General features: G+C 36.6%; 1 pseudogene; it reads left to right on the forward strand.

Annotated features, from left to right (window-relative positions):
- Positions 1-18,834: 18,834 nt before the first annotated feature.
- Positions 18,835-21,443, forward strand: LOC128295419 (uncharacterized; annotated as a pseudogene).
- The last annotated feature ends 1,551 nt before the right edge of the window (positions 21,444-22,994 follow it).

The following is a 22,994-nucleotide window of genomic DNA, read 5'->3' on the forward strand; positions in this document are numbered from 1 at the left end:
TTTACGAGAACGGGTGAACACATAGAACATCTCAAAAGAGATCGCTAAATCTGTCAGGTCATAAGCTGTCACACTCAGATAATTCACATTTGAAATATCATTTCCCCAACTAGTTCTGCCGTCACAAATTTCATATTAAATCATTCACTAAAATGTCGATTCTGAATAAATTTCGATTTACACTTTTCTCGACCTTGCACTTGAGTAATTCGATTTACCAAAGAGAATTCCTTCTCTAACTGGGACAGTGCATAATTCCAATAATCTTTATATCAATCCGATACTTTCTGGCTCTGACTTTACTTATCAGCTCATTTTCAATCTCGGATCATACTTATAATTATTCTATCATTGAACTCTTTGGGTTTTCAACAGGAAACTTATTCAATACAAATCTCATGAAATTCCATTATAAGTACCACTTTGGTAAGGGGAGGGTTGTAGGACCTCGACTCGACTTTCTTATACATACACATATGACACAACTTCCATCATCATAGTAACATCATCAAAATCATGTCATTCATTCATGTTGGCTTACACCAATTTTCCTATTGTCCCATTTAGACAATATACTTATGCATACATTCTATGTTTTCTAGATAGCTTTACTTATCCATTCATTTAATTAAATTAATTCATGCTCATGACATTATATAAGGCCAAACAAACATAAATATTTGCATCACAATCACAACTTTCATTTCGTGCATCATCATGTACATATCATTACTATTATACAATTCAGTCCAACAATTTAACATAGATAAGTTCATTTCATTATAATCCTTTATCTCATAAAAAAATTGTATATCATTAACATTCATCAACATTCAACGTCCAATCAAGACAAGGACATTTTCATTCGTATTATGATATTATGACCTTTATTCATACCTCTACTACTTTTTATTTATTCCGTTCATCTTATCAAGTAAGCCACATACACTACATCGTATGAGCATTAAGCAAATATGGATATTTATCACAACATGAACTTTCATCTCACATATTATCACATATGTATCATAAACTTTTATTCATACTTTTCTAAACCGAGACTTATCATAATTATAATTTTACTCAAATAGCTTCACATAACATTGAACATGGTCGGCACAGCTCGGTTGGAGAGTACCTGTCTAAATAAGGCGGTACTTATCGGCGTCGGAAGACATCACACTATCACGGATCGCTGGCATGTATAGCTAAACTTTTACACATGCTAGGTTAGTCCGAGAACCGACTAAACCTACTCTGATACCACTAAATGTAACACCCCATACCCGATACCATTGCCGGAGTCGAACACGAGGTGTTAACGGACTTAATTCATTAATTAAACAGCTCATACAATTCATTTTACAATTTCCAGACAAGCTGGCTAACTGCATCACAGTCGCTTTAAAAATCATATCTCGAGTTACGAAACTCGAAATCCAATTCCGTAAATTTTTCCTGAAACTAGACTCATATATATATCTAGTAATGTTTTTATAGAATTTTTGGTTGGGCCAATTAGTACATTTTATTAGTTAAAGTCTACCCTATTTCAGGGTTCAACTACTCTGACCTCAGTGTATTACGAATCAGTTATCTCCCTGTACAGAGCTTCAATGACTATGCCGTTTATCTCTAATAAAACTAGACTCAATAAGGAATCTGTAAATATAAAGCATGACTTCTAATTATCATTGTAAAATTTATGGTGAATTTCCAAATTCAGAACAGGGGATCCAGAAATCGCTCTGGCCCTGTTTCACAAAAATTTCAACATCTCATAAAATATAGCTCATATACCTGTTTTGCTTATTCCATATGAAAATAGACTCATCAAAATTCGATTCCATAACTTATTCATTATTTAATTCCATTTCTACTATTTTTAGTGATTTTTTAAACTCACGTCACTGCTACTGTCTGAATCTATTTTATGGTAAATTTTACCTATTTCATGGTTTCCATGGATTAGCTAGCAATTTGACATACATAATACCAAATATGATCATGATTAGCCATTCCAATGGCTAATCATTACCAAGCATTTCTATTTCCATACCACTCAATAACCATATCATAAGACCATATATACAAAATGATTATAATGCTATACATGCCATACTCAAAATATACAAGCCATTATGCCAAGATGGTATACGGATAGTGTGGCGTGCCTCGACCGTTCCGATTTCCAAGCTGGCTTGTCAACACTACAAGGAATGAAAAGGAGGAGTAAGCATAAATGCTTAGTAAGCTCACATGCAAATAGCAAGTAACATAACCATATAAGCAAACATAAAACATCATTTGCATAATCATCGCCAAGACATTCATATCACCTTTTCATTTATCATCTTACCATATTGTTGTTATATCGAGTTTTCAACCCGAGGGTTAAGTACATACCTGTTCAAATTATCCATTTCACAACACTTACCAATACGTCCCTTTCATCTTGAGTATTCCTCCATTTGAGTAGAACTTTACCCGTTGAACACATCGGAATATAATTCGGATACATGGAAAGTTTGCACATAAGTGCCACATATGTAGCCAAGCTACCATGTAACCCGCCCATAAGTGAACTCGGACTCAACTCAACGAGCTCGGGAGTTCGCATCCATAAGTGAACTCGGACTCAACTCAACGAGTTCGGATGCCTAGTTACATCTCACGAACTCAGACTCAACTCAACGAGTTCGGACGCTCGCATCCATAAGTGAACTCGGACTCAACTCAACGAGTTCGGATGCCCAAATATCCCAGTGACATGTCACTTGTATCCTAATCCATTCCTAAGGTTCAACGGACCTTTTCCCAATCATGTGTCTCAACCATCTTCTACGGAATACCGAATCTGATACTCGGTAGTATTTCACATTTTCCAAGTATATCACATAATTTGACATATTATCAAACAATTATCACAAGTATAAAATTTCATAATAATTATCATATCATTTAAAAAAACATTAAAACATTTAAAATAATAACTATGTTACCAACCTTTACATATGAACTTACCTCGTATGCGAAAATGGCTATTTTACCATTTCGTCCACAACTTGGTATTTTCCCCATTTTAGCCCAATTTCAGTTTTCCTTGCTCTATCATTTAAAATATAGTCTAATTAGGACTCACATTATTCAAATTGACCCAAAATCATATTTTGGAAAAATTACAATTTTGCCCTAAACTTTTGCATATTTACACTTTTCCCCAAAACTCGTAAATTAAAATTCAGCCTATTTTCTTATGTTTTATGACATGCTGATCATTTTTCCTTCTATGGCAACATGAAATTCTCACTCTAACATGTACTTATGACTATTAGGTATTTTTACCGATTAAGCCCTTTTGCTCGTTTTCACTTAAAACCGAGTAGCACAAGTTGTCTAACATAATTTAAAACCTCATATTCTATCATAAAACACCAAAATACACAAATTTCACCTATGGGTATTTTTCCAAATATAAACCCTAGGTTAAATTATTGCTAGCATAAGCTAAATCGAGCTAGGGACTCCAAAAGCGTAAAAATCATTAAAAGCGAGGCTAGAACGGACTTACAATCGAGCTTGGAAGCTTGAAAACCCTAGCCATGGTTTCTCCTTGCTATATTCGGCCATGGGGTTGAAGATGAGCAAAATTGGCTTTTAATTTTGTATTTTAATTCATTTTACCCTAAATGACCAAAATGCCCTTACTACTAAACTTTCCAAAATTCCATCCATGTCCAATTTTGTCCATAGACTTAGAAATTGGTAAAATTACTCTTTAAGGACCTCTAATTAATAATCTAATTCAATTTTATGCAAAATACTTCTAGAACACAAGTTTTGCAATTTATTCAATTTAGTCCCAAATTTCAAAATAAGCACTTTATGCATAAAATTTCTTCACGAAATTTTCACACAATCATGCAATCATATCATAGACCTTAAAATAATCATAAAATAATTATTTATATCTCGGATTTTGTGGTCACGAAACCACTATTCCGACTAGGCCCAAAATCAGGATATTACATAACGCCCCAATTTTTGGGTTTTCTGTGTTTCTGTGATTTTTAAAATTTGTGTGTGTTCTGGTTGGTTAAAATATATATTTTAGAAGGTTAGTGGGCCTTTGGAAGGCCTAAACTTAAGTTAAATCCGTGGTAGTCTTCGGAATTTTAATTTTATGAACAGGTGATGCAATTGGCTTTTGGGCTTTTAGGAGTAAAGGGGTAAAATATGACACAAAAAAGGAGTGTGGTGTAGTGGCAAGGTGGCGCCACTTAGGGGACAAGGAAGTGACGCCATAGAGAAAGCAAGGGGTCCAAAGTTCATGTCTTGGCTCTTACAATATATTTTGGTTTTTCTTTTCAATAAATCTGGAAGCAAGTAGGTGCGCTTTAAAGTTTAATGTGTTGGATTTAAGACATAAATGAGTTGATGGCCTAGTGGTGGTGGCGTGAGTTGGCATGTGAGAGGACTTTGGTTGAATCCTTGCACGCATAAAGGTTGATTATTTTGCTATCTTTGGGACGGCAAGAGTTGGTGTTGGTTTTAAACTCGGTGATGGAGGGATCCCACATCGGAAGCTAACATAAAAGTAGATGAAGAGCTGGCTTTAAATAGAGCAAACCATGAGGAGAGTAGGCATACCCTTCTTGGCTGATCCCTTTCACTTTGTGATGTGCTCATTTGGGTTGGGCGTCAGCTAAGAGTGTTTGGAGCGCGGATTAACTGCAGTCTCCTAACAGGTGTGTATTTCTCATTACTCTAGCGATGGGGCGGCTATTTCGGACGCGATGGGCTAAAATGGGCCATGTGGTCCCAATGGGTCTGTAGGCCCAAGTGGATAAGTTGTAGAATTACTAAAATACCCCTGTAGGGTAGGACTACCGAATTACCCCTGGAGGGTAAAATGACTATTTTGCCCCTCGTGCGTAAATGACTAACTTGTGTGATGATTGGGTTGGTTGACGTGGATTTATGTTAGTTATCATTAATTCGTAAGTCTAATTTGTTAGTGATTGATTGTAGGATTATCATGTGGTCGTCATCAATCGTCATCAACCAGGTGTGTAAACGACACCCTCCCTTAGACTGAATCGGTAAAAGCCGAAATACAGAAACGTTGGTATTTTGTGAACTTCATGACGTCTGGCCGTCGTGAACGATTGTTAATGAATATGGTGCATTTGGATGATTAGAGTGCAGAGTGTGCATTTTCGTGCACAACGGTATTTTTGGGCTTAATAGGCTGAAAACGGGCCAATGGGCCAATAGGCCCACTTTGGTAAAAAGACGAGGTAAGTACTTCTGATTACTTGGTAAACGTTAGAATGAGCATGAAACCTTAGCAATAGATAATAATTACTGAAATACCCTTATGCATGCAAAATTACGATTTTACACCTAGGGTTACTTTTTTCTGAAAAGCATGATGTTCTGTTTCTGTATACGTATGCCATGACATAATATTTCTGTTGCATGGGACATGGATTTATACTGAAGGAGGAAGCGTTCTAGCAGCCTCGCTGCAATCTGGTGGCCTCACCACATATATCTGTTCTGTTGACTTTGTCACAATATCTGGCACCTCATTTGCAATGGTGGTAACCGCCACATATATATATATATATATATCTGTTCTGGTGGCCTAGCCACAATATCTGTATTTGGTGACTTCGTCACAATATCTGGCAGCCTCACTGCAATTTCTGTGGTTTGTAGCGGTTGGGTGGGTCGAGTAGTCTTCCCATATGGTGTAAGGCTGGTACGGGGGTGTTATGGATGGCTCTGGGTTGGGGTTTCTGCATTCATGATATAATTGTTCTGTATCTGCTACGGGCCTATGGGTTTCATTCTGATTTCTGTACTGGGCCAAGGCCCAGATAAGTCTGACTCTAAGGTTTGATCTGTTTTGGGCTATGGCTGGGTTATGTTACACACTGAGTTTACCGAACTCACCCTTTATTTTCATCTCTGTAGGAAATCCCTAACCATAGTGGGCTTGGAGCTGTGAGGGATTCGGAGTGGCCACATCATCTGCAAAGTTGGTTTTTCTAAGTTAGTTTATTTTTATTATTTTTACATTCTGATTTAATTTTGGGTTTTAAGTTGTAATAAGGCCGCTATTTAAATTTCTTTTTTTTGATATGGTTTTATTTTTTGATTATATTTATACTATGACAAAATTGCTAGTGTTAGGCTGCGCGGGTTTTCAAAATTAATGAACATTTTCAAGACTCAACAAGCACAACAAATGGATAGCCTAAAGATTGATAAATCGGCTTTTCATTCAACCGTTGTTTTTACAAAGACCACCCCAATTACTTAAACCAGTGAATGCATACTAAGTCGTAAGTCCATGTGACACGTCAGATCTGGCCATAACGTTTGGGTCGAGTTTGGGTTGTTACAGGCTAGGTGGGTCGATTTTATCCCTACATAATGTGTTGGTTGGTACGGGTGGTGTGTTGGTTGGACTGGGTTTGGAATCTGTCAGCATATCTGCATCTGATACTGATTTTGTACTGGGCTTAGGCCTACCTGATTCTTAATAGGCTAGGCCCAACTATTACTGATTCTGAGAATGGGCTAGGCCTAATTGGTTCTGATGAGGGTCGAGATCCAAGTGAAATTGTACTGGGATTTGGCCCACACTCATTGTTCTGTTACTGTAATGGGCTCCGGCCAGACTGATTCTGAATTCTGTCTATTTACTAACTATTTTAGTTTAGAAGGGGATTACACACCGAGTTTTCATAAACTCACCCCGGTTATTAACTGTGCAGGTAATCCCCAGCATTAGGAGGATCGGTGCTGCGAAGGACTCGGAGGTGGCCACACAACTGGTATTGTTTTCGATTTTCTTTTAAGTTATCTATTTACAAGTACTTATCTTTGATCTGGGTTGTAACAAGGCCTCTTTTAATTTTTGGTTCTAAATTTGGAATTTTATATATTGTTTTATACCTGCTGGAGTAGAACACTGTTTTCTTTTCCAAAACAATAACTGTTTTCCAAAATATCTCATGTCTGCAAAACTTTAAATTAAGCTTCTGCAGAAAATAGAGTTTTAAGGGTAATAACATTTTACAAGAGAATGACTTTTAATAAACCAATGGAAACTGAGGTTTTCACAAGTTTTAAAATGGCCTGAGGTTTTAAATAGTAAGAAGGGTTTTCCATGAGAACATGGTTGTCGGAAAACACTTCAATATGACACGTCAGATTTTGGCCATAACGTCAAAGCTAGGTTTGGGGTGTTACATTTAGTGGTATCAGAGTCAAGTTGCAAAACTCGGCTGTGGAATGGGTTTTAAAATTGGATTTTTGAAAGAATTGTTTCAAAAAGTTTGAATAGATTTAAAGTATATGAAATGTTTTTCTAAATATTTTCTTGAAAGTGTGGTTACCGAGTCTCCGGCGCCAAATTCGTAAGTTTTCTGTTAGATTGTACTTAAAGTTAGATTTTGTATTTATTTAGTGTATGTTCTGGAAATCAGATTTTTTTTATGTAACAACCCTTACCTCTAACCGCTGCCAGATCAGGGTATGAGGCATTACTACACTCTTATACACTTTTCTGATACAAACATTTCAATTATATATTAAAACCTTTCATGAGTACCCTCTATGTCCCTATTATGGGCTTTATGAGACCCAAACAATCACTGAAGTTGGTTCGGAACCAAACCAAAACTTTTCAAACACTATTACATTTTTTACTAAAACAGGGGTCGTACACCCGTGTAACATAGGCCATGTCCGTGTGGGCAGGCCGTGTGGTCACACACGCCCGTGTTAAAAACATTGACCATTCTATTTATGAACCACGACCAAACCACACGCCTGTGCGGTGGCCGTTTCCTAACCCACGGTTGAGACACACGGTCGTGCCTCCAGCTCGTGTGGCACACATTAGGCTATTTTCCAAGCCTTTTTTATGTTCTTAACTCTTTGTACTAATATACGATATATCGACCTTTGTCATACTCTTAGTTATACTTATCTTAACCACATCAAGACATTACTCATGTATACATAAAATAGGTTTACTTACTTATAGCCATTATGAGCCATACATCATGGCTTTTTACAATGGGACAGTATAAGCCTATACATTTGGCTAAATCATAATATTACATAATACCATAAACTAAATCTCTATACATGCCACTCACTTATAGATAAATAAGAATTTCCGTTATTCCAACCTGACAAATTGATAGTGTGATGATACCTCCAACGATCTCCAACCCCGAGCCATTCCTGAAAAACACTGAGAGAAATGGGAAAGTAGTGCAAGTTTTATAACTTAGTAAGTTGGTAAATAATAATAAGCAATTTAATTAACATTATTAACCCATTCCTCAATAAGTATGCTCAAGAAAATAGAATCAATATTCACATGATTTCACCGTTTTACTCAAATTCAGTTTAAATTGTTTTCCCGAGTCATAGTCACTAATTTAATTATTTCATAAGCTACAGAACTCAAAATTAAGTTCTACAAATTTTCCCTAAAATCAGACGCATATACCTTCTGGGCATAAAATTTCCAGAATTTTTGGCTTAACCAATTAATACATTTTATTCACTAAATTTTCCCCTATTTCACTGTCTGATGGTTCTGACATCTCTTCACAAAAACTAAGATATTTCATTATAAAAAATTCAAATAATGTTCTCGTTTGTTCCAATAAAATATAGACTCAATAAGGATTCTAAGCATATAAACCATGCACCATAATTATTTTTATACAATTTATAATGATTTTTCCATGTCAAAATAGGGGATCACGTAATCATTCTAAACCAGTCTCACAAGAATTTAAATATCACATAAAGTATAATTCATTTTCTCACATCGTTTTCTTTCTATGTAAATAGACTCAATGATATTTAATTTCATATCTCATTCAATTATTAATTCAATTACTACCATTTTTGGTGATTTTTCAAATCTAAATGACTGGTACTGTCCAAATCTGCTTTACTTTTAAAATTCACTATTTCATGCTTTCTCTATAGTTACATTAATGGTAACACTTACCTCTTATCAACCTTACCAAAGTAGAATCATAAATCAAGCTTATATACCTGCACTTATTCACAAGATTCATATTCACACTTACACATATAAATGCCTCAAACACAATGTTCACTTGCATATTATTATCACATGATTAAAACCTTTTTACATTTAATAACTTTTCATTATATCAATTCAATACCCATTGAACCCTATTGAATACTAAAGGATACATGGAATAAGGCACAAAGTGCCACATTGTAATATAGCCGAAGCTATCACTGTAACGTAGCCAAAGCTACCACTGTATTGTAGCCGAAGCTACCACTGAGATGTAGCTGAAGCTACAACTGAGATGTAGCCAAAGCTACCACTGTATTGTAGCCGAAGCTACCAATGAGAAGTAGTCGAAGCTACCATTGTATTGTAGCTGAAGCTAGCACTGAGATGCAGCCAAAGCTACCACTAAGATGTAGCCTACAGATTCCTAAGGTTCAATCGGGATTTGTTTCGGTTTCACTCATTAACACTTATTCAACATTCACTTAATCACTTGTCTCGTAACAACACTAATTCACAATTTTTTTATAATATGCATAATCATAGAAATCACATTTAAATACAATATTTTAATGCACTTTCTTATAGCATAGACATATTTTTAAATCGATTTATAAACTTGGCATATTAAACATTTAATTCAACACAATTCAATTAATTCACTAATTTAACTTTTAAATATAAATTACAATGTTATTACATTATTATTATCACACCAACTTACCTCGAATGCCGAAATGACTAATTTTCCCGACTTAGCCCACAACTTCGTTCTTCCCCGATCTTAGTCCAAATTTCATGTTTTCTTGATCGGAATTTCAAAAATACGATGAACATTAAAACTGGGGCTCAAATGCACTTACAATTGAGCTTTGAAATGCTTGAAACCCTAACCATGGATTCTTGAAAATTTCGGCAGCATGGGGAAGAGAATGAGCAGATTTTTGGGTTTTAAGTTTTGTCTTTTATACCTTAAAACACCCAAATGACCAAAATGCCCCGTTTTACTAAACCTTCAATTTTACCCTTCCATGTCTAATTTTGTCCATACCAAAATATGATGATTTATTTGCCATTTAAAGACTTCTAGTTTAAACCCCCATTTCAAACAATTACTTATATTTTAGAACTCATATTTTGCAATTAATGTAATTTGATCCCAAAAATAAAATTGGACACTTTATCGATAAAATTACTTAACAAAATTTGCACACAATCACTCAAACATATCATGGACTCTAAAATAATCATAAAATAAATATTTCTACCTCGAATTTGTGGTGCCATAACCACTGTTCCGACTAGGCCCTATTTCAAGTTGTTACATTTTAAGTTATCAACAGTACTGTGATGGATTCCAAAGGCAAGCAAGGTCGTGAGGAGTTGCCTGTCTCCCCGGAACATAAGATAGTTCACGAAACTGGAGTGAAGGTAAGTCCACCAACTTCAAGTAGCAATAACCCAGAGCTTGGTACAGAGGCACTGACCCAGTTGGTAAGGGAAGTGCTGAAAGAAGTGTTTGAGGCAAGAGTTAAGGCATACGGTGAAACACTTCAGGCTAGGTGCTTGGAGTACAACAGGAAAAGGGATCACAGTCCTCTGAAGGAAAAGCCTCATTCTGTGAAACGCGTTAAGATGCGTCTGAACTTTTCGGCTTGCGAGCGTTACAAAAGGCGCCATCCAGGCGAATGCTGGAGAAAGTTAGGAGCGTGTCTCAGATGTAGGTCTAAGGAGCATCGGGTTTTGAATTGCACAATTCCTTTTAAGTCTGGTGTGTTTTGTTTGGATGTCATGTTTGAATATAGAAATTGTATGCATTTGTGGTACATATCTGTTTGCTTCTGTGGTTAGATGTTTGGTTGGGTGTGAGAGGTTTTAAGAATAAGTTATAAGTGTATTAGTGTAGTTTGGAACTAGAGTGCATAGTGGGAGTGTAGAGGTGTAGATTGAGCTAAGTGCTTGTTCAGATAGTTTGAAATTTTGAGGACGAAATTTCTTTAAGGGAGTAGAATTGTAACGCCTCGAATTTGGGCGTAGAAGTATTGGGGTTTGAGTATGGGTCCGTAAGGAGGTTGTATATAAGCATTTAATTGTACAAGGAAATGACACAATCAAATGTCCGCTTTAGTGGTTAATGGCCCTGAGAAGTGTTGGATAAATCTTGGATTCAAACCTGGGCTTTAGCAAAAATTTTGGTTTTAAGTGAATAAAACCCTGGGTGCTTGGATGAAAGCCTTTTAAATTATTGTGGGAAATAAATGTCACAAGGAAGCATGTGGTCTAGTGGTTGTGGCGTCATTAAGGTTGCAAGGGAGCCTAGGTTCAAATCTTAGCTCTTGCAATTTATTTTGGTTTTTCTTTTAAAGGAACCTGGAATTTGGCCTATAGACCTTATAATTAATTGAGGCTAAAATGGTGACATAAAAATCCTTGTGGTGTAGTGACAAGGTGGCGTCTAGTGTAATTGTGAGGTCTAAGGTTCACGTCTTGGGATGCGTAATGGGGTATTTATTTTACTGTTTGAGCTGTGTAGGAGGTGGAGTTGGACTGGAACTTTGTGGTTGAAGTGGTCATATAAAAATAAGGAATTTTTCTAATGGTTGAAAGTAATCCCACATCAGGAAGCTACATGGGAATTGGTGAGAAGCTGGCTTTAAATAGAGCGAACAAGATGAGTTGGTGAGGGAAAAAGTGATTAAAACTCAATGTAGAATATGCCAAGGTTAGTGATCGTAGACTTCGGCGCGTTCTCATAAATAGGTGTGTATTCACATCCTTTTTTGTTGGAAGTCGGTAAAAGTCGAAAAGCCAAAACCTCGACATTCGGGGCCTCACAAGCGTGTGAACATACGAGGGGCAAACTGACCCCAGAAATCATGGGCGATAAACTGTAGAGGCTGCCACGAGCGTTCTCGTGTGCTGGGGCTATTCTGGGCCTCAATGGGCCCGATGGGCTCATGGGCCCGCTTGTGTAAACTTCACTGTTAAGTGGGATGTAGATAGACTTCTCATGTCGTGCATACGACTCTGGGCCACGTTAGCCCTAGATGGGTCGTGTGGGCCCAATGGTCTCGTGGGCCCCACACAAATTGCATCTGCAATTTGTGATAATTATTGGACTGGGATATGTAGGTCACAGAGCCGTATCTAAATTTGGGCTAAATAGGTTACATGAGGGTGCGGGCCCAGTTGGGCCGAGTAATGGGTCTTAGGCCATTTGCATCATTATGTCTGTTTAGGTTACTTAAGTCGCTCGAGGTGACGGTTGACCTTCTGTTGGGTTGTTAAGACCCGATTTGTAAAATCACCGAAATACCCTTGTAGTGTAAAATGACCGTAATACCCCTGTATGGTAGAATGACGATTATGCCCTTATGTTTCGTATGACTATGTGCCTATGATTTACATATATGATTGTGCTGAGTATGACTTTACATGCACGTAATATTTATGACATGACATATTGCATCAGGTTGGGTTATTATGGACGGAGCAAGTGTACGGCCTGTAGCCATTCTGTATAAGGCTTTAGCCTTTCTGTGATACTTGTAGCTTATAGCCATTCTGTTAATTGGCAGCGTTGCTGCTATATTTACGGCCTTTAGCCGTCCTGCCTATGACGTTGAGTAGTCCTGTGTACGACGTTGAGTTGTCCTGTCTACGGCGTTGAGCCATCCTGTTGATTTAGTGCCCAACCAGTGCTAAGCTTGGTGTGTTGGCTGGCTGGGTCGATTTTATCCCTACATGATGTGTTGGTTGGTATGGGCGATGTGTTGGTTGGACTGGGCTAGGAATCTGTTTGCATATATGCATCTGATACTGATTATGTACTGGGCTTAGGCCCACCTAATTCTGTTAAAGGGTTAGGCCTAACTGTTACTGATTCTGAGAATGGGCTAGGCCTAATTGATTCTGATGAGGGCTGAGACCCAAGTGAAATTGTACTTGGCTTTGGCCCACACTCATTGTTCTGTTACTGTAATGGGCTCTAGCCCAGACTGATTTTGAATTTTGTCTGTTTACTAACTATTTTAGTTTAGAAGGGGATTACACACTGAGTTTTCATAAACTCACCCTAGTTATTAACTGTGCAGGTAATCCCAAACATTAGGAGGATCGGTACTGCAAGGGACTCGGAGGTGGCCACACAACTGCTATTGTTTCTGATTTTCTTTTAAGTTATCTATTTACATATACTTATCTTTGATCTGGGTTGTAACAAGGCCTCTTTTAATTTTTGGTTCTAAATTTGGAATTTTATATATTGTTTTATAACTGTTGGAGTAGAACACGATTTTATTTTCCAAAACAATAACTGTTTTTCAAAATATCATGTTTCCGAAAAAACTTTAAATGAAGCTTCCGCAGCAAATAAAGTTTTAAGGGTAATAATGTTTTACAAGAGAATAACTTTTAATAGACCAACAGAAACTGAGGTTTTCACAAGTTTTAAAATGGCCAGAGGTTTTAAATAGTACGAAGGGTTTTCAATGAGAACATGGTTTTCAAAAAACACTTCAATGTGACACGTCAGATTTTGGCCATAACGTCTAGGTCAGGTTTGGGGTGTTACAGCAATACTACAAATTTTGCAAAAGCCAAGACTTGAACCCAGGCTTCTCAAACACTCCCAAACCCACGCAAATCTCTATGCCAGTAAAGCAAACATGTAATTTGTGTCAGATGGTACAAAATTAAAGACTCTAAATTTTGGGGGCGTTATATGCACATTATTGCTACGATGTTAAACAGTCGATTAAGTTTTGGCGCTATTACTGAGAATGGCATTTGTTTGATGTTTTTTTTGTTTTTTTTATTTCATAATATTTAGTGGTTACTAACTTGGTTTCTTTTTGTCACTATTTTCACATTTTATTTTAGGTGTGGTATGACCCTAAGCAATTCAAAGTTTATTTTTGATTTTGATCAAGAAATTGAAAGAACTATTCGGAGAAGACTTCGAGAATAAAGGAGTATGGCTTTGCCACTAAATAATGTAGTTATACCCCCAATGCAAAACCAAAATGCTAATGACCCACCGTTGTAGGAAGGCGATCAAATACAAAATAAGACTATACAAGATTTTGTAGTACCTTTCTTGGATCACTTACAACCGGGAGTTGTTAGGCCAACAATCTAGGCTGGAAATTTTGAACTCAAGCTAATAAAGTTTCAAATGTTGAATTATAATGGGCAATATGTTGGATTGCTACATGAAGATGCATGAGAACATCTAAAATCATTTTTATTGATTTGTTCTTCCTTCAGTCAGTAAGGCATTCCTGATGACGCTTTAAATATGCAATTATTTCCTTATTCCTTATAGGGAAGAGCTCGTACATAGTTTTTTGGGATACCTACTGGATCAATTACTTCTTAGAATGCACTAGCAACATAGTTTGTTTTGTGATTTAACCCACCGATAATGAATGTTCGTCTTCAAAATGATATTATAGCTTATCATCAGTTAGATGATGAAAATCTTCACACTACATAGGAGCGTTATAAATCTTTGCTTCGACATTGTTCCATGTACAGCATTCAACAGGAAGCACAAATTGAGATTTTCTATAATGGGCTAAATTCACACACGAGGAATCTTGTCGACGTATCTGCCAATCGACCCTTGTTAGATTGTACTTATAATGATGATATTAGAATTCTGGAGAGAATGGCTCAGAATGATTATCAATATCCTATCTCTAGAGCTGCATAAGAAAAAGCTACTCCAGGAGTTATTGAATTGGATGTAATATATGCACTTTGTCCTGAAGTTTCTTCTCTTGCTAATATGATAAAAAAATATGCAAGGGACTAGTGTTGTTGCACCTATACAAGTCACTCAACAAGTTGATGTTCCTACATTTTGTTCTCAGAATGCCTTTTATGTCAATAATATCCGCAACAATTCTTGTGGCAACTCTTATAATAATTCTGCACAAGATCAATAATCTTCAGGAACTCAGAATGCTGGACAAAATGTTGCGACATTACTATATGGGAATAGATCTGCTCAAGGAAATTATAATTCAATACAAGGGAATTACAATCAACAACAATAGAACTACAATCAGCACAATCAGATGCATCCACAACAAGGCCAGATTCATCCACACCAGGCCCAAACGTAGCCACAATATTCTTCAATATTGAATCAACATGGTCAAGAATATTGACGACAATAGTACACGCAAGCTTCTCCTTCTGACCCTTTAACAGCTCTTGAGGCTCTAATGCGGGAGCATATGACTCGCACAGAAGCTATTGTGCAAGGTAATGCATCTTCTATTTGAGCATTGGAGGCACAATTAGGGCAACTTGCTATGAACTTGAATACTCAACCACTAGGTACACTACCTAGTGATACGGAAAATTCCAGTCAGAGGGGAAAAGAACACTGTAAGGTTATCACACTTAGGAGTAGTAAACAAGCTGGCATGCCGACTACAGACTCTATTGTAGCACCTCAAGATATTGGTGAAGTGACCCCTGGTGAGAAGGTTGAATTTGACGAGCTTGTCGATGTACCAGACAATGAAGTTCCATAAATTGTCACTCATTTTGTAACAGCTCGATTTTAGCTAAATTGGAACAGTGGTTTTGGAACCACAAATCTAAGGTCAAAAAATTATTTTAATATTATTTTTGGTGTTTATAGCATGTGATTATATATGTGTGAAAGTTTTGTGAAATATTTTTAGCGTTTGAGTGTTTAATTTGACGAAAGGACTAAATCGCATAAAATGCAAAAGTAACATGCTATAAGTTAAAAGTGTTTATTAGCTATGATTTATTAAATATGAAGTCCTTATGATGTTATTAAACCATTTGAATAATTGATGGACAATTATGCCTATAGTTAGTGGAATTTTAATGTTTAATCATTAAGGGTAATTATGTCATTTTGTAATTAAGTTAAATTTAAATAAAAACAAAAGCTAAAATAGATTAATTCATCTTTCTTTACAACCGAAATTGGAGAAGAAAAACTAGGGAATGAAGCTTGTTTAAATTCGACACTTTTATAGCTTATTAGGCATGTGATTTTTACTCGATTTTTGATGATTTCTATGTTTTTTGAGATCGTTGCTTTGTGTTCTAGTTAGCCCATGATTTAATTTTGAAAGTTTTGATGATTTTATGAAGTTTCATTGATGAATGCTTGAGCTTTTGATTGTTTGATGATAAACAATGAATAATTGATGATAGTTTTACATGTTTGGTAAAGGGATTTTTGATGAAAATGCCTAAATAGGATTAAATTGTGAAAAGTGTAAATTGAAGGGTTAAATTGTGAAATAAATAAAAGGTTTGGGCTGCTAGGGACCTACATGAAATTCGGCTAGGCTTGGGTGTAATGAAATTGTATGAATTTTGTGTATTTTTGAAATAGGGACTAAATTGTAAAAAAGTGGAACTTTAGGGGCTGAAGTGCAAAAAAATGCCCAAATATGTGTTTGTGGACTAAATTGAGTTTGTTGATGAATAAAAGTGCTAATTTTGAATGTATATAGATCAAGAAAGAAAGAAATCAGATTTAGATTAGGGAAAATCGAAGGTTATCGAATAGTCAATCGAGTCCCTCTATTCTGAGTACAAGGTAAGTTCATATGCAAATAAGTGTAATTAAATTAAATTATATATGTTTCATTATCATTGAATTACTATGAATGTTGAACGAGAAAATACGAGCAAGAATCGACGAAGTTACAATATCTGAAAGTCTTGTACGAACCTTAAGAATAGTATAGGATACGAATGTCATGACATTAGGTTATCGAGATGTGATTACATGATCATGTCTGGGACATTGGAATTGTATTGTGATTACATGTAAGACCATGTCTGGGATGTTGGCATCATTATTCGATTTCGTGTAAGACCCTGTCTGGGATAGTGGCATCGATATGTGATAACATGTATGACCATATTTGGGATATGGCATTCTATGAGTTTTATGTGATTTCCGAGTATCCTTAACAATTTTGAATGGTTTGACGGGCAAAGCCAGGTCGAGAAAGAATGTTTGAATGAGTTAAGTAACTCAGGTACGTATAAAATTCATACAAGTATTGAAGAGGGAAGCATTTGATGAATTCAATTATGATATCAAATATGTGTACAATGAGAAAGGTTTGTGATCTTGTATGTGTTGAGCTATGCTTAGCATATTTGAATTGATATGCAAATATTAATGTGATGACTTTATTTGTATATGGCTTACTAAGGTTTTAAAGCTTACTTTGTGTGTTTTTTCCCTGTTTTATAGATTTTTAAGGCTAGCTCGGACATCGGGGATCATTAGGATTATCGTCACATTATCGATCAACTTGTTGGTACTTTTGGTGCTTTGTAAATATGGTATATGGCATGTATAGGCTAGAGATATGATGATATGTTTTGAATTATGATATAGCCATGAGATTTAGCTTGTATATAATGTAAATGTTGGTGTGTATTTGGCCATTTAAGTTGGCTTAAGTTATGAGTTTGGAAAATGAAATGTGTTGTATTAAATACCATGTGTTTGGGTATGATTGCCATGGCATATTGTGGATTGGTATATTGATGATGAAATGGTATGTTATAAGGCATAAAATAGTTAGTAATATGGTGAAAAAATGCTTATAGAAGTTAGGGTTATGACTTGTTATTTTGGCATATGAAATTATTATGATTGGAGTAGTAAATGTGTATTGAATTGGCTAGTGTAATTAGGGTATGAAATGTGCATGAGTTGATGATGCTTTGGATGCCTATAAATGTATTGAAATGGTATAAAATGTCTTGTTGTAGGAAGGCATGAGGAGGGTGAGAAATGTGGCTTTAATCAAGCCTATTTTCACTCCACACGGCAGAGCACAAGGGCTTGTGGCTTGACCGTGTGTGACACATGGCCTTGGTACACGGTCGTGTGTCCCTTGGGGTAGCCTTTTGAATTTAAGTCAGTATACCCTACAAGTTTGGCATGGCCTAGACATACGGGTGTGTCTACTGACCATGTGTCACACACGGGCTGGCACATGGGCGTGTGGCTGGCCGTGTGACCCAAGTCAATAACCCCTCCAGATTTCCCACGGCCATGTCACACCGGCGTGTCTCCAGTTGTGTGGTGAAAGTCAGTATGTATGCCCTATTTTCACACGGTCTGAGACACGGGCTTGTTTGGTGGCTATGTAAGGCACACGACCTCTTCACACAGGCGTATGGCCCCTGAATGCTTGAAAATTTTATAAGTTTCCCAAAGTTTGTAAATGTTATTAGTTTAGTCCCAAACCACTTCTAAGCATGTTTTAAGGTCTTGTAGATCCTTATAAGGGACATTGTGATTATATTTTATTGATGTTTATGTGAAAATGTGTGATTTATGTTATGATTGATCATTAATGCCCTGTAACCCTATTCTAGCTACGAATATGAGTTAGGGGTGTTACACATATGCCTAATGTCCAACCCTTGAAACTATCAACACAAATAATGGTGTCGACAGAATTAGATATTTCTCTACCCTTGCCTTTTCTACAAAGATTTAGGGAGAATGAGTAAGATAAGCAGTACCAACAATTCTTGAACATACTGAAGCAACTTTAGATCAATATTCCTTTAGTAGACGCTCTTGTGCAAATTTTGAATTATGGGAAATTTCTGAAGGAGCTCTTGTCCAATAACAAAATCATTGATATGGAAACTATTTCACTCACAAAAGGTTGTATTGCTCTTTTGAAAAATGAGTTTCCCCCAAAATGAAAGATCCTGGGAGCTTTACTATCCCATGTTTGATTGGAAATCATTATTTGGGCAAGGCTTTATTTGACTTGGGAGCTAGCATCAACCTATTGCCATTATCAACTTTCAGAAAGTTGGGAATTGGTCACATGAAACCTACTGCAGTGACATTGCAACTAGTTGATCACTCTCTGGCTCAACCTGAAGGGCAAATTAAAGATATCTTAGTTCATATGAATAAATTCATTTTTTCGACTGATTTTATCATACTTGACTGCAAGGGAAATAAGGAGGTTCCCATTATCTTGGGACAACCTTTTTTAGCCACTAGGCGAACTCTAATTGATGTTTACAAAGGTGAACTAACCATGCAACTTAATGATGAACACGTTACCTTCAGTATTTTAAAATCTATTCATGGTAAGGACAAAGAAGAATGCCATACTGTCGATGTGCTAGATGATCCAATTGAGGCAGGATTCAATAACCGATGCACAATACTTTCTGAAGAGTTTGTAGTGCATCTGGCGATGAATTTGTAGATGATTGTGACAGCATGGTTGAAGCTAATAATATTGAACTGAGGCATGGAAGGTAGATCGAATCCTTAGACTTAGCGAATAGTACGACTCCAATTTTCAAGACATCTATCGATGAAGCTCCTACCTTGGAATTGAAACCACTACCTACTTACCTTAAATATGTCTTTCTTGGTGATACCAATACTCTCCAAGTTATTGTCTCTACAATATTGGATGTAGCTTAAGAAGGGAAATTGGTTCATATTCTTAAGCAAAGTAAGCGAGTTATTGCTGATATCTGAGGCATTAGTCCATCTTTTTGCATGCACAAGATCAAGTTGGAAGATGAAGGCAAGCACTCGATTGAGCAACAATGAAGATTAAATAAGAAGATAAAGGAAGTTGTTAAGAAAGAAATTATAAATGGCTTGATGCTGGAATTTTTTACCCTATTGCTGGTAGCAGTTGGGTAAGTCCAATGGAGTCGTTCCTAAGAAGAGTGGCATCATTGTGGTTAGCAACAAAAAAGATGAATTAATTCCTACATGCATTCCTATAGATGGCGAGTCTGTATGGATTATTGTAAACTTAATGTTGCCACAATGAAAGACTACTTCTCACTTTCTTTCATTGACCAAATGTTGGATACGCTTGTTAGAAAAACCTATTACTGCTTCTTAGATGGCTATTCTGGATACAATCAGATTGCGATTGCACCGGAGGATCAATAGAAAACAACTTTCACTTGTCCCTTTGGTACTTTTGCTTTTCACCGTATGCCTTTCGGTCTTTGCAACGACTAGCCACATTTCAAAGGTGCATGATGGCAATATTCTCAAATATGATTGAAGACTTTTTAGAGGTGTTTATGGATGATTGCTCAGTCTATGGGATTAATTTCGATCATTGCGCTGACAATTTGGATAAATTATTGTAGCGATGTGAAGACACACATCTTGTTCTAAATTGGGAAAAATGCCATTTCATGGCAAAAGAAGGCATTGTGTTAGGCCATCGTATCGCTCGTCAAGGAATAGAAGTCGACAAAACTAAAGTGGAAATTATTGAAAAATTACCTCTACCGACAAATGTGAAAGGTATTCTCAGTTTTCTTGGGCATGCAGGGTTATACCAAAGATTTATTAGAGATTTCTCGAAAATTGCAAACCCCTTATGCTTATTGCTAGAACAAAATAAAAAGTTCCTATTTCAGGATGCATGTTTGGAGGCATTCATTCAATTGAAGACACAGCTAGTAAATGCACCCATTGTCGTAGCGATGCAAGCGACTTTGCTGTAGGTGCTGTTCTAGGACAACACAAGGGAAAAATATTTCACACCATCTACTATGCTAGCAAAACTCTTACAGAGGCTCAGATCAACTATACCACTACAAAAAAAGAATTGTTGGTTGTATTCTTTGCTTTCGAAAAGTTTCGTTCTCATCTTGTCAGTGCAACGGTTGCTGTTTTTACTGATCATTCGGCTTTGAGATATCTTTTTACGAAGAAGGATGTAAAACCTAGATTGATACGCTAGATCTTACTATTGCAAGAATTTGACATCGAGATAAAAGACCCAAGGGTTTAGAGAATCAGGTTACAGATCATCTGTCTCGATTGGAAGTTGGCAGTGAAGATTGAAATATGCTTCAAATTGTCGTCACATTCCCAGATGCGAAGTTATTTGCTGTAGATGCAACCCCTTGGTAAGAAGATCTGGTTAATTATCTAATGCGTGGAAAACTTTCATTGGGTTTCACAGGCCATAAAAAAGAAAGATATCTTCATGAAATAGTGAAGTATCATTGGAACGAGCCGTATTTATTCAAGGTATGCAATGACAACATTATTCGGTGTTGTGTTTCAGAAGAGGAGATGCTTTCAATCCCCAAGCACTGCCATGTTGCTCCTTATGGAAGTCATTTTGATGGCATGTGAACTGCTGCTCAGGTTCTCCAATCAGGATTCTACTGGCCTTTATTATTCAAAGACGCCTACAATTCTGTGAATCAATATGATAGGTGTCAATGTATTGGTTCTATATCCCAATGCAATGAAATGTTGCAGCAGCCAATTATGGAGGTTGAATTGCTTGATGTTTAAGGTATGGATTTTATGGGACCATTTCCAAGTTCATTTGGAAATCTTTATACATTAGTAGCTATTGACTATGTCTCTGTAACAACCTAATTTTGGGCCTAGTCAGAACAGTGGTTTCGAAACCACTATTCCGGCGCTGGAGAAATTATTATTTTTATTATTATTTTGGTGTTATAGCATGCTTTTATAAGAGAATGAAAAATTTGATGAATTAATTTTAGCATTCGGGAGCTTAATTGTAACACCCCAAACCCGGCCCTGACGTTATGGCCAAATCTAGCGTGCCACATTGAAGTGTTTTAGCGAAAACCGTGTTTCATTGAAAACCCTTCTTAAAATAAAAGAAAATCTTAATTATCAAAAAAAAAAAATCCTTCCAATCACTTGTTCAAAACATATGATTTGATGAAAATAAGTCACTTTAAAAATTTAGTTGTGGAAACGTAGAAAAGACATACTATAGTTTAAGAAACTATGTTCAACTTCTTATAATTACATCACATAAAAATAATAATCCAAATAATAACAAAATTGAAGGCCTTATTACAATCTAGTCTGAATCACTTAATAATCAGAAACTTATATACTTTAAAATGGAAAAAAAGTCTAAATTGTCTTGCTAGCTGGCCACCTAGAGTCCTTCCAAACATCGACCCTCCTACTGAGTATCAATTGAAAATAAAATAAAAGAGGAGGTGAGTTTTCGCAAACTCAGTGTGTACAACCCTCGACGAAAATCAAGCATTCAAAAATCATCATACATCACACATGCAATGCAATCCCAGCCCAATAATTCATCCGCTACACACCAGCTCCATCCCCCATCACATTGTGTACGGATATAAATATCAACCCACCCAACCGACACATCAGTGGTAGCCCGATTGCGGAACTACCTTCATTTACATATTGGGCTTAAAAGCCGTCGGTGGATTCACGGTTGTCAAGAAACCATGTGATCCTCATATACTTCCTCCGTTCCATAAATCCCAACCCAAATGCAACCTAAGCAGAATACCATATGTATGCAGTAGATATGCGTGTCACATCAATGAAATTTACATTCAACACCTTGGCGCATTTTGGTCATTTTCACCCTTAGGGTCATTTCGGTAATTTTCTCTTTAATATGGTTTCCACTTACCTCGGCCCATTAACAAATCCCGTGAACTAAGATGAACGAATACTACGCACCATGATTCCAGAGAAGAGGAGATTAGTTATTAAGACCGCTTAAGTACCAAGCTCTCCCTAGATCCAATCCTAGACATGCATATACCCGTTGCCACACCTTAACCCAATGACTTGATCACGGTCGCAATATATTAATTAGGTTTTATGTAGTTATGATATACTAGGCCCAAAACCCCTACATACATGCATATGCCCCACTTGGCCCAATCTCATTTATAAGGCCTATCAGGCCCAATTCACATTCATATGGCCCATCAAGCCCAATTCATATTCATATAGCCTAGTAGGCCCAAATCACCTTTATATTCATACTCACACACCAATTTTCTATCACATAGCATCAATTATCAAATTTTGCCT

Source organism: Gossypium arboreum, chromosome 7, assembly GCF_025698485.1.
Source record: "Gossypium arboreum isolate Shixiya-1 chromosome 7, ASM2569848v2, whole genome shotgun sequence".
Classification (NCBI taxonomy): domain Eukaryota; kingdom Viridiplantae; phylum Streptophyta; class Magnoliopsida; order Malvales; family Malvaceae; genus Gossypium; species Gossypium arboreum.